Source organism: Rhinolophus sinicus, linkage group LG01, assembly GCF_036562045.2.
Source record: "Rhinolophus sinicus isolate RSC01 linkage group LG01, ASM3656204v1, whole genome shotgun sequence".
NCBI classification, from domain to species: Eukaryota; Metazoa; Chordata; class Mammalia; order Chiroptera; family Rhinolophidae; genus Rhinolophus; species Rhinolophus sinicus.
Genome location: NC_133751.1, coordinates 155,284,838 through 155,298,410, shown reverse-complemented (window position 1 = coordinate 155,298,410; position 13,573 = coordinate 155,284,838). Strand labels below are relative to the sequence as shown.

Sequence of the window (13,573 nt, the reverse complement as noted above, 5' to 3'; positions counted from 1 at the left end):
AAGTTTCAAGCAGAATATGTAAGAATTACAGTCAATGATGTGGGTTTTTTTTTTTTTTTTTTTTGAGGGCGCAGCTCACAGTGGCCCATGCGGGGATCGAACCGGCCACCTTGGTGTTGTTAGCACCATGCTCTAACCAACTGAGCTAACCGGCCACCCCGTGTTTCTTTTCTTTTACAGCAGTTTCTTATTCCCTGAAACTAGAGAAATGTCAGTGAGAAGTTCAACAGGTGAGAAAGCTATAAAGCTAGTTTTAGTGAATAATTACAGTGAATTTGATCATGAATATATTTATTCCACAAACATTTACTGAGAGCCTGTGGTACCCAGAACTGGAGACTCAGAGATGAGTAAGACATGGAAATAAACAATTATGCTACAAGGTAAGAGGTGTTATAATAGAGGTTTGGGAACGCAGGAACGGGAGTTGTGAAGTCGTGTAGGCCTGAGCAAGCCAAGGAAGAGTGCACAGATTCGGCATTTGCTCCGAGTGTTGAGGGACGTGTGTCAGCAGGAGATGGAGTTGGGAACGTGGGCTCTGGTTAGGCTGCGGAGGACTTTGTACGTCAAGGTAAGGTTGATGCCTTTGAAGAAATATAAGCTGGGAAGTGCAATGATCACATTTCCATTTTCTAAAGATAATGCTTGTTACAATGAGGAAAAGCAGATCAGCCAGATAAGTTAAAGAATTACTGTAATTATCTGAATGACAGATGATGAAGGTTGAACTGAACTTGTGTACTTGGAGGTGGCCAGAAGGGCAGAGAGTCACCACGGAATGTAGAGGAAGCTTTTATTTGTTGTTCTTTTTGCTCATTCCACTATTTGTTTTATTAGTTGATATATTTTATTTATGGGAGTAGTAGACGTATCTTTTTGATATGCATATGTTATTTACATTCATAAATAGTTTATGGTATTTTCTTGAATCCCCTTGTCTGAAAAAGTTCTAGGTTATTGACCACCTGGACACATGGTGTGTGACAATTTTTGGGGGTTTAGCTCATTGATTCCTAGTTGGTACAGCTTCCTTAGGTAGCTGGAAATGTGGAGGGGCTTTTTTTGGTGCTGTCACGATGCCTGAATGTTACTGCGAGCATTTAGAGGGCAGAGGACAGGGATGCTAAAGCAGCTGCGATACACTGGACAGTTCCACACTGCAAGGAACTCGCCCATCCCAAATGCCAATAGTTTCTCTGTGAGGCCCCATCTTGGTTGATAGGGAGTAAACACAGATGCAGGAAGGAATAATACTGGTAATAAGAGCTGACATTTCTTGAAACTTACTACATGTCTCAGGTACAGTGGCCGTAACTATCGTTTAGTGCTTATGACAGTCCAGGGAGGGAAATACCATTACTAGTCCCATTTTACAAATGATTAAACTTGAGGCAAGGTAGGTTTGTCTCTGAATCTTGCATGCTTAACTCTAATGCTCTATTATTTCCACATGCTTACTCTCTTGATTCTGTAACTTTTATTGAACACATCCTCAATTTAATAAAACAAATTGATCCATTATAAGAGGAAAAAGAGAAATACATTTGCATTGTGTACTAATAATTTATCAAATTTCAGAATATACCTCTTGGAAACATTTCTTCCAGTCCAGTAGGATATTGGTAAAGTATCTCCTCCAAGTGTTTTTTAAAATACGGAAAATGTTCGAGACATTTGTTTAAAATTAGAATGCCTTCATGGATTGAGAGAAACTCTTCTTTGGTGATAAAACAATTGATGCTCCATGAATGTCTGGTGAATTGAATTGACTCCATGGAGGCATCTAGTGGTTTTAGAGGGTGCCACGATCTTGCAAATTTGTTTTTTGCTTCATATAAAAGATAATCTGCCTCAAGCATGATCTTTGTAATTTGTAGGCATGTGTCAGTAGCACTGGATGAAGAATGTGGCTCTTTCTTGGACATGCCTTACACTTTCTTGCCTCTGCCAGTTCTAGTTTGTTCCTCTGCCAGGCATAGCCTCCCTTCAGACCCACATATTGTAGCATAAATGCACCTTCATCCACAGGCCCTTTCTTGATCTCCACTGAATGTTATCTGAACCTCTCACAGCACTTATCATCATGCCATGAATTATAATTATTTATGTATGTATTTTATCTCTTCCTCTAGAAAAGGACCACTGATGCTAAGAGGTACACCTGAAATCTATGTAATTTTACTAACAATTGTCACCTCAATAAATTTAATAAAAAAAAAAGAAGAGTTATACCCGCCTCCTCTGGTATCCTGTGTCTGGCACAGAGCCATGCATAAGCTAGAACTCAAGAAATCTTTGCTTCAGGGAAAGTTAAAAGAACTACATATTAATAAGTTGTAGTAAAGCAACGTCATCACCTAGGGGAGGTGAGAGGCAGGCTTTACTCCAGATTGCTGTTGCAGAACAAGGTAAACATATGTTCCTCTCTTATGTAACCAGCAGCAGAAGGCTGGTTTGGTATTTCCATGGTATAATCGGGGAACCAGGAACCTATCTTCCTGCTCCACAATTCTCTGCTGGTGGCTTCCATCCCTAACTTTGCCTCCTTGTCCAAAATAACTGTTATAGTCATAACCATCTCTGTTCCAGGCTAGGGATTGAGAATAGAGAAGGAAAAAGAAGGGTGTGCCTTCTCTCTTTAAAAAAGACTTTCTGGGAGTCCAATACAACACTACTTCTTGCATTTCATGTTATTGATCAAGACTTAGTCCTATGACAACACTTAGCGGAAGTTTGAGAAATGTAGCCTTTTAGCTGAACACATGGTTCTTCTGAGTGACAATGGGATCAGTTTCTGAAGAGGAAGGGGGATGAATATTGAGGTAGGCTGCTGTGGTCCTGACCATAGATGACACTGGGCATTTGTGCAGCTTTGAGGACCACTTTTTGGGAGAAATATAGACAATTTGAACTGCATTTGTAGGAGAGAAACAAGCATGATGAGAGAACTGCACACCATGTTATGGGAGGAATGATGGAAAAACCAGGGCTGTTTCTTTTGGAGAAGATTCTGGAGAATAATAGCTGGCTTTCTCTTCAAATATTCTATCCTATGGAAGAAGATAAAGCCTATTATTAATGATTCTAAAGGATGGGAAGGAAGTTGTAGGCATACAGCATGCACCAGAAGAATGTTGGAGTTAGCCTTTAAGGTCTCTTTTAACGTTATATAGTAAAGACCTTATATAGTAGAGATGTATACCATATATATGCATGTGTGAGTCTCTTATTTTGAGGTTAGAAATACTGCTTGTTCTCTGGGTTCTTCACCTCAGAATCACCTTTTCTTAATGGTTTCTGTAGGGTGATACTGTTAGCAGTTTACATTTTGAAAAACTCAGGACTTTTCCTTTTGTGAAATGTAGCCTCTGTTTCCTTCATGATTAGCTTTTTTCAAAAGGTCATTGAGTCAGAAACAATTTCCATGCTTAGAGTGAAGTGAGGAGAATTCGTAGATTGTAGATACTAAGATCAAACTTTAGTAATTCCATGTTGTCTAACTCAGTAATCCAATAAATATTGTCACTATCAACTTCTTTGGACTAAGATATCGGTATCTAGGCAACTGGTTAATATTATTTAGTTAAACATTTTTATTACTATTGTTATTATATATTTTATTACTATTATTATATTACTAAACGTTTTAAACACTCTTGAAATGTAATTATTGAAAATGTCTGAAAAACAGAGGTACTATTAATCAGAGAGATAAACTAGGAAAGAATTAGCTTATTATACCAAGCAGTGATGTATTTTTGAAAGAGTGTGAAAACTTGCCTGTCTTTGTGAATTAAGGTCTATTTTTCTAGTTCAGTTTTATTTGGAATATGTGTGTGTGTGTGTTTCTCTTGTGAACTTGGGATATAAGAAATATTTATTTAAGGAAAGGGTATAATTTAAAATAGTGGTAATGTAATAAAATAATATGAAATTTCTGTGTTGAATCAGCTGTTTTGGGAATCAACTATCATTTTTTAAAAACTTTTTTATTTGATTTTATTGGGGAATATTGGGGAACAGAGTGTTTTTCCAGGACCCATCAGCTCCAAGTCAAGTAGTTGTTTCAATCTAGTTGTGGAGGGTGCAGCTCACAGTGGCCCATATGGGGATCAAACTGGCAACCTTGGTGTTATGAGCACCATGCTCTAACCACTGAGCCAACTGGCCGACCTCAACTATCATTTTCATTAGGGTAATTTAAAAAGATTCTCACACTGCGTTGCAGATTATGAATATAGAAGTGCTAGAGTGTAAGCAAAAATATATGAAACGAAAAAAACTGAAAAATTCAAAGGGAGACAATGTATATAGTGTTTAAAGTATCACAAAACACTTGGCTAAAAATAGTAACAATAGCTCACATTTGTTGAACATTTACTATGTGCCAGGCCCATAGTCCTTTTTCTATCTTAATATTAACCTTATGAGTAGGAGCCCTTATTATTCCCATTTTTAGATGAGGAAACGGAAGCATGGAAATTAAATTACATGCCTGTCATAGTGTTAGTAAGAGGTAGGTAGAGTTGGGGTTTCAACCCAGGCTGTATGACTCTAGGGACTTACCTCTGGAGAGTTACTGGGCTTCTAAGCAGTCTTCCTTTCCTCTCTCCCCTTCCTCACCGAATCCCCTCCCCCAATTTGAGAGTAGTGTATCAAGTATATAGCCTCCTGGTTATTCAGACTCTGGAAAAGCTGTTGACTTTTAGACATGTTGGGCTGAATGGAAGAAGGGAAATATAGACTCTTTGACGTAATGTGCATTCCCAAAGTGCATCTTTAGGAATGCATGTCAAGGCCATTCCTGGATCAGCAAGCTTTCTAACAGTGGCCTTTTGTGTGTGTGTGTGTGTGTGTGTGTGTGTGTGTGTGTGTGTGTGTGTACATGCATGATTACACATGTGCATTGGATGGAATTGGTGAATCTTGTGTTTCCAGTGGAAGGAGTTCTTTGAGTTACAAATAGTAGAGTAAGGGGTTTCATTTTACAAAAGAACGAAACTTAGTGTTTCAATAAATCATGTTCATTTGTTACTTAATTCTCTAGGTCTTTGAAATCATTACTTCGGCAATATTTCCTTGGGGCTTTTTCCTTTAGCCCAGATTAATCTAAGACATTGATCTAGAGATGTCACCAAATCCTCCTGGAAAGGCTTCAACTGGCCTGTGCTTATGTGGAAAAATGCTATCTCCCTGCTGACAGGTTTCTGGTATCAGCAAAGATGGCCCTAGTACACATCCCACAACCAACGTGATTTGATATCAGGAGCCCTGATAAGATACTCTATCTGCCTAAAATCTGCCCCATCAGGCTGGTGAGGAAGATATTCGGGTGCTAGAGAATGTCTAAAATGACACAATTAGAAAATTCATTCCTTTGACGGCTTCCTCTTTTCTGCTGAAAGTGCAAATACCCATGGAAGGGTTTTAAAAATCACTTAAACGTTGCTGTGAGTAAGTTCTTTTGGGAGCAGGCTTTGGGGGTCATTCATTGTCTAACTCAGGAAAGGTTGAGAGCCATGAAAACTCTAGCCACAGTATGGGGATCCAAGGGAGAGAGAAGAAAAGGATTTTTAGAACAGGGTGGGGGAAATGAAGCAGAGGTAGAACCATTTAACTAGATAAGGCCCTAATCGCCTCATTCCTGGACTATCAGAAGAGCCTTTTAAGTTTAAGTTGCTTTTCCCTCTTTGTAACTTTTTACCCACGGAACAGTGAAGTGTTGAGTGGTCTTAGTAAACAGTGAACATAACCCTTCTCAGGGAAGAACTGGCCTCACTTCGTTTCTGGCAGGAAATGAAATGGTTGTGTTCGTTTGCTTTAGGAGAGCCAAATTGCTGTGGGCTTGTTCTCTTTCCAGTAGTGTCCTGACAGCTGTTATTCTGCCTCCTTAAAGGCACACAGACAAATGGTCTGCCAGAGCGTCAGTGTGTGTTTGTTGGATTGTACTGAGTGTGGAACATCTGCTCTGTGAGGCAGAGAATACTTAGGAGGGTGGTAAGGTCTCTTTCTTTCCTCACCAGGGACGCCCAGGGCTGTGGTTACGCCAGTGGGATATTTTATTTCTCCTTTTGGATATCTAGGTTTACATAAATCCATTCTCATTCAAGCAGAAAGAAGGTAATAACTTAAGATGATAAAGTTTTCCTTTGAATGTATTAGAAAGGCATGATCACAAATGATTGTATTTGAAGTATATGTTTGCACTTGTAGCGTTTTTCTGTAAGAGGAAGTTTAGAGAACTAGGATAATGAGTATCTCACCACTTTTAGGAAGAACTTAAAATTTCATTCTTTTGAACCTAGGGCCTGGAGAATTTCTGAACTTTCTAAATGGAAAGTTTTTTAGCTTCGTTTCAGTTGGTTAAAATCCTGAATTTCTTTATGTCCCCAGTTCTATGCCATATGTTGAGGCATGAGTTGAGAGGTCAACAGGAATCCTTTTGTGACTATAAAAAGGTGACCATGTCCAAGTTTAATGTGCAGTATAATGATTTAAGGTCTACTCTGGGAAAACCTTTGTATTTATCGTGATTTTTGGGTCTTGAAATTATTCATTTACAGTATTCCACATAAAGACTCCAGAGGATCACCTGGGATAGAATGATTTAAAATAGACAAAAATATAAAAATACTTATTGTAGGAAAATAGAAAGATGAATGAAGAAGAAAAAGGAAACCAGTGGCAAGCTTGATTTTGGCTCTAGCTGGACCTTTGTTTCCTGGAATCAATCTTGATTTTGAGTCTTGCCTTTGACCCCAGACTGGGCCAGTAGATACTTTGTTCGTCCTCCATCCATCCCTGTTTTCAATGCTGAGCCTCCTATGAGCAAGGAGGCTCCTACAGGCAAGATTTTGGAAGTTTTCTCAGTTAGATGTTAATGGAATAAACAGGTCTTATTTGGTAAAGGCATCGATCCCTGAGTATTTTATTTCCTAGACTGTTTGAATGTTAGAGTTGGATGAGGGGTGGGAGTGCCCAGGAGGGCATTTCCCCTTCATGGAGGGGCTGCTGAAGTCAGGCATTGTGCTAAAGGTTCACAGGGAGCTCTTTAATCCTCACCAGAACCTGATTTTGTAGGTCAGAAATTTTGCAGTTCAGGCCACTGCTTATCGGAGACTCTAAATCCAAGTTCACTCAAGCTAAGTTAGTTAAGCAACAAATATTTGTTGAATCAAGATTCAGTGGTAAATAAGAGAAGCAGTTCCTGCCCTCATGGAACTTCGAGTTTAGACTGATCTGGGGACAGTCAGTGCTGTTGCAGGGGTTGGAACCGATGTGTCTCTTGGCTCTTAGTCTAGTATTTTCTCCATTAACATCTTATTTTAGCCCGTATTGAAAAGTCTGAATTTCTTATTGAATGTAGTTGAGATTTTATTCAATTATTACAATACCATTGTCTAATTCAGGATTGTCAATAGATAGCCAATTTCCAGAATTGAGACGGCCACTGAAAAACTCAATTTTTGACCAAATCCTTAATATCAGTTTATTTTCTTGTGATTGCCATTTTAAAAAGTGTAACACTAGCAAAACTTCAGTAAGCAATGATTTTAATTATTTGTGTGTCGGTAGACATTTTATTCTATGTACTTTCTAGTATAGTTTATTTCCCAAACAATTACCGTTTTCCAGTATTAAAATTCTAAGTTTCTATTTTAATGCATGGTTAAAAATGTATGTTAATAATAGTGACAATAGGTATTTAACTGCCATTACTTATGATAGTTAAAATACGGATTAGGCAATGTGTTAGGAAATACACTCTACCTTTCTTCTTTTTGCTTCTGACAATCATGGCAGTTGAAATGGTAATTCCATTTAAGCTACTCTTAATATTGGGACATTATAATTTCACCATATGTAGTCAGAAGCCCAAACACCATTTCAGTACACATGGGTACCAGTTGGTAATAGTATAATGTTGTTGCTTCTGTATCAACAAACTATTGAGTTGTTTCAAGTCATCACAGTCACATTATAACATGACGTGATGACATTTATAGAGCCTGGAAGTGATTTGGAGACCTATAAATGCTGTTTGCACCTAGGCAGAATAAACCAGGGTCATAGAACTTCTGATGTAACAAACAACCTGCAGGAGAGGCATGTTCTGAAGTTCTTTTTTGCTCAGTCTGTTAAAATCAGACTGATTTTAGTAGAGGATGCACAAGAGATTTAGTGTCATTCTACTATGAAAGTCTTTGCAAATATAACAGATTCTGTTTTATAGATTTTCAAGTTAACAAAATCAGCTTTACCTTTGACTCTATATAGGGAAACTAAAATCATGATTCTATTATGTTATCAAAATGTGTATAATACAAATTACAAATTTTGATTTGTAGAATCAGATGTTCTCTTGCAGTCGTTTTTGGGTGGGGCAGGGTGTAGAGTACTCTTCACTTCAGAGTAATGGTGGATATAAATGTAATGTTTTACAATATGGGGGGGGGAGTCCCCTCCTTTACTGAATTAGCAGAGAATGACCTGAACATGTGAATAGGCTCCCAAGGATTTGGGGTTGACTTCTGAGAGTCTTTATGGCCTCTCATGGAGGTCAACCTGGAAGATGACTGTTGAAATGCTGAATTGTTCATTAAATTGGAAGAAACAGTGACTCTAAACAGCAGTGTCCCTTATAAAACTCCACAAATCATCAGGATCTCAAGACTTTATCTTTTGGAAATCATCTTGACTTCACCCATATATTCTAATGCATCATACATTGTTTATTTACTGAAAGTCATCTGGACTGTGCTAGGCACTGCGATTACAGAAGTATTTATTCCTGCCCTTAGGAGCTTAAGGTTTGGAATAATGTTCTGTTCATCGTAGAATCATAATAAATTACTGCTACTTGCTATCATCCTTGTTTTGGCCCTTCATCTCATCTACTTCTGTGTATCATATATCAGGACATAGTAGGAGAATTCTTTCTGCATATAAAATCCTTCCCGCGATACAACCTGTCACTAGAAGGGGAAAGAAAAATAAAAAAACACTGTGTAAAACATCAGCAAAACCAGTTTTAAAAAAAAGTAATGACATAGTATGTTGTTATTAAAAATGTTGACTTCAGTTTACCAGATGATTATCAATACTTGCCCAAGAACAGGCTTTTAAACTTATTGGTGGAAATCTTTCCACATTCTTGCTGCACAGTATTTCTTAAGAGTTTAAAACAATTTTTTGTTGACAGAGACCATACATGCCCCTAAGCTAAATATTCAAGGTTGAGTCATGCATGTGTGTGCACCTCAACTCATCTAACAAGTGAACGATTGGTAAAGGTCAGCGCTTGTGTAAATAATGTAATGAGTCCTACCATAGGCATCAACGTTCTTTTTTTTTTTTTTTTAAGATTTTATTGGGGAAGGGGAACAGGACTTTATTGGGGAACAGTGTGCACTTCCAGGCCTTTTCTTCCAAGTCAAGTTGTTGTCCTTTCAGTCTTAGTTGTGGAGGGCGCAGCTCAACTCCAGGTCCAGTTGCCATTTTTCTAGTTGCAGGGGGCGCTGCTCACCATCCCTTGCGGGACTCGAGGAGTTGAACCGGCAGCCTTGTGGTTGAGAGCCCACTGGCCCATGTGGGAATCGAACCAGCAGCCTTCTGAGTTAGGAGCATGGAATTCTAACCGCCTGAGCCACTGGGCCGGCCCCAACATTCTTAATCCGAGTTGTCATCAGACTTGCTTACTGATGTAGAAGCATTGGTTGCTTCTGAGTAAATTATATATATATATATAAACACACACATATATATAAACACACATATATATATATATACATATACACAATTATAAGTGTTATATTTATATTGTATATACTATATTACCTATTATATATAATATAGGTAAAAATACCTGATCTATACTTTCTGAAAATGTACACATTTATAATGAGATCCTATAATGTCATCCTAGCATGACATTTGTGACCTATACGCCCACTTAACAGTTGCATACTGATCCGATATGGATTTGGGAGATGACTAAATAAAAGTAAGTTACCATTTTGTAGCAAATTGAGGTTAGGGTGCAAGATGCTAGGTCTCATTAAATTTAGTGTCTGGACACTGATTGTTAACCATGACATCTCTTCTCACCTCCCCCTCTTTCGTCTTCTCTCTTTTTCCCTTTCTTCCTCTCTATCTCTTCCTCTTCACTCCCTGCTCAAGTCTTTAGAGCTTGGTGTAACTATTGTGATAGTCAAGAATTAAATAACATGGAGAAGGAGAGAAGGAATGCAGCAAGCTGTTTGCGGGATTCAGTCAAGTAGTTACAAGTGATTTAGCCAACGATTATAAAGAATCACCAAGTCTACCAGTTGGGATTCATTTTCTTCTTTTGCTGCTATTGTCATAATTTCCAGTATTAAGCCATTGCTCATTTGATAACCTGATCACAATCTACTTGTTAAGATGACCAAAATAGCAGTGATGCTTGCAGCTTTAACACATCTGTATTAATTTGATTTATGGTTCAACATTGGGTCTAATTAATCAGAATAACCCTGGTTTGATGCTGCCGATAAAGGCTGTGCTTGGATTGAGTGCGTCTGTCACACCATTTATAAGCCTTAAGCAGGAAAGTTGCCTGCCCAGACACGTGTATAGTTGCTTATTTCTCACAAATATCTCTTTTCTTTTTTAGTGTTTGATTCCATTGAACCATTTTCCAATAATTTATATTGCTAATTAAGAAGCCATAGAAGAATACTTTGGGCAATTGGGGCTGGAAATCAGTCCTTTAAAGGGGGGTGATTTATAGTTTTTGTACAAGGTGTATTAAATCTTTAAGTGCTGAAGGGCATTTACTCTTAAGTAGTTTGATTCATTGGGTCCTTATTTACTGAGCAGGCAGACTAGCCGAAGTTTTCTTCTGTTTGGATAGCGTTCTTTTCAACACCCTAAGTGTAGCTGTTTGGCCATTTAAGAAGTAAATAACCAGTTAGTGCCTTGGGGGGAGTAGGGATGAAGGTTTTGGGCTTTGTTTTATTCCACATGGAAGAGTTCATCTACAGGAACTTCATCAAACTCAGCTGACAGAGAAAGCCCTGCGTGAATTATTCGGGGAAGTACTACTGAGAAGACTAATACAAATATATTTCAGTGTTGGTACTGGCTGGCAGGAAGTTTTCATTGCTGAGTGTTCTTGGTAAAAACCTGGAGATTTTTTTGAATGTTTTATGCACTTAAGTGATTGTCAGCTTACATATATAGTGAGTGTATGTGGTGGGGGTGGGGAGAGGACATTTGAAGAAATTATTTTGTTCTGGTAATTATACAGATGGGAAAAGGTTTCCCTATAAAGCAGGTGTGTTTAGGACTTTATGTTTCATAGCAACAACCCTTTACATTAATGAAGAACTGCTTGAGGATTTTAGATCTTCAGCTTATGTTTTTTCTGGTGTGACCTCCCCCCCCCCCCCCCCCAGTGGGGATGCCTGTGGATGCACGGTGGAGCATTCCAGGGTGAAGCAGGCCTCCCTGGAACTTAGATTCTTTATCACACTCCCAGGGGAGTTCATTTCACGTTGCTGGTACTAGCAGCTGCAGCCTGATATTGCCCAATCCCAGGCCCTCATATTAATGGGTGGGAGGGAATGGATTGCTGTTTAAGAAATTTTATTATCTTTAGAAGGCAAGAATTTATTATAGGGGTTTTCTTAGATGATCTCTTTCATGTGGGTTAAGACGTTTTGAGCTCTGAAGGTCCAAGCTGCTTAGAGGTTCTAAGTTGTTCTCAACTGGGAGTGGTACCACCACTCTCAAGGGGTGTTTGGGCCTGTATGGGGGTATTTGTTGTCACAGTGACAGGGGGATGGGCACTACTGGTATTCCTCATGTCAGGGCCTGCTTTGCCAAGGGCAATGGAGGAATTGTTTCACCCTAAATGCCAATCACATCCTCTTGAGAACCCCTGAGAAGTGTGATTTTATATATAATGTTACACAATGTTGATTGACGCTGGTTGTGGGGTAGGAGGTACTCAATGAAAAAGAAGTAGCATGTGAGAGACTAAGAAGGGAAGAAAGGCAGGTAGGTAGTGAGTGTTTACATGAAAAGGGAGAAGAGTAGCTCGAGTAGAAAAGGTGGAAACTTAATTTCCCAATTCTCAGAAGTGAGAGGCTATTTTGACAGTGCATCACATTATTCTGCTGGCTTGTGACCACTGAAAAGATACTTTAAAAATGATTAAGCAATCATTTAAGCCATTTTTGAGATCAACTGGCTATCTTGGGTTGACTGAATTCTGTAGGTTGGGTGCTCAGACACATTCAGCTTGGAGCGGAGGGTGGAGAAAGGACAGTAGGATAATTTTGGTGGCACCTGTAGAAGCTGTTGGCCGTTTACCATGCAAGTGACGCTGCTTTGGATCAGGCCTCGTGAAACTGGAGGGGCTGCGAGGTGAGGCCCATCTCTGCTGGCAGCCTGTTGGCAAACCCCTCACAAGCCTGCTTACTGAGCTCATGCTCCAGGAAACATTCTGGGGAATGAAATGGAATCTCATACCCTTCTCATGACCAGCGTCTCTGTCCTAGTTCAGGCTGGCATCTACCCACAGCAGCCTTTAGTTTTAACACAGTTACTGACTAGTGATCTCTAAGTTTTCTCACTCTCAGCCCACTTAATCGTGTCATTCTTTTGCTTGGTATTCAAGGCCTTTTATTCTCCATCTCCCCAACCTTGGTGGCCACTGCTCTACAAGAGGTTCTCTGTGCTTTGTCCATGGAGACTGCTCATTAGGCCTTCACCCATGCGAGGTTTGTCTCTAGTTGTTTGGGCCCTACGCAATGCCCCGTCCCTCCTGCTCATGCACAAAGGCCCAGTGCCGTCTTGTTCTCCGTCATGAAGGCTTGCAGTGAGACCAGTTGGTTCTTACTTATCCCTGCTGCTTATTTGGAACCAAATCATCTACCGTCATATGGCATAGCTTTGGAGTCAGACTACCTAGATGTGAATCCCTGATCCTCTGTTCATTGGCTGTGAGATTTGGTTGAGCCTGTTTCCTCATCTATGAACTTGGGCTATCACTATTGTCTCATAGGTTTGTTGTGAGGACGAGTGAGCTAATCTATGGAAAACACTTAAAATACTTCTGGCACATAGTAAATTCTGGGTAAATGAAAGCTATCGTTTGTTTTGTGGGAAGTGGAATGGAAAAGGCATAGACTCTGGAATCAGACAGGTCCTGGGTCTGAATCAGATCCTGGTTTTCTACCTCTGTTATCCTGGGGGAAGTTTATTAATATACCTGAGGTTCAATTTCCCCTTCTATGAAATAAGTAGAAGTCCCACTTTATAACATTTCTAAGAGGATCCAATGGATATGTGTAAAGCTTTTCATATGGTCCAATACATAGCAGTTTCTCAATATACAGCAGCTATTTTTGCATGTCTATTTAATTTATAATGTATAAGTAAATTTGTAAGTTCTATAACAAGGATCATTTAGCTTTCTTTGTTTCTTACACAAACCCTAGAACAATGTTTTGCACATAGTAGGTGTGACTTTTTTGTGACTTTAGTGAATCTGACATCGTATTCTTTTGGCCCTTTTTATTTTTTA

General features: G+C 39.2%; 1 protein-coding gene and 1 non-coding gene across 2 annotated transcripts in view; one reads left to right on the top strand and one right to left on the bottom strand.

The window, feature by feature from the left end:
• Positions 1-13,573, top strand: part of LRP2 (LDL receptor related protein 2) — a 196,547-nt gene that overhangs the window by 17,274 nt on the left and 165,700 nt on the right. The window lies entirely within an intron of this gene.
• On the bottom strand, positions 82-155 carry TRNAV-AAC (transfer RNA valine (anticodon AAC)). The gene has a single exon. It is a non-coding gene; the product is annotated as a tRNA-Val (tRNA).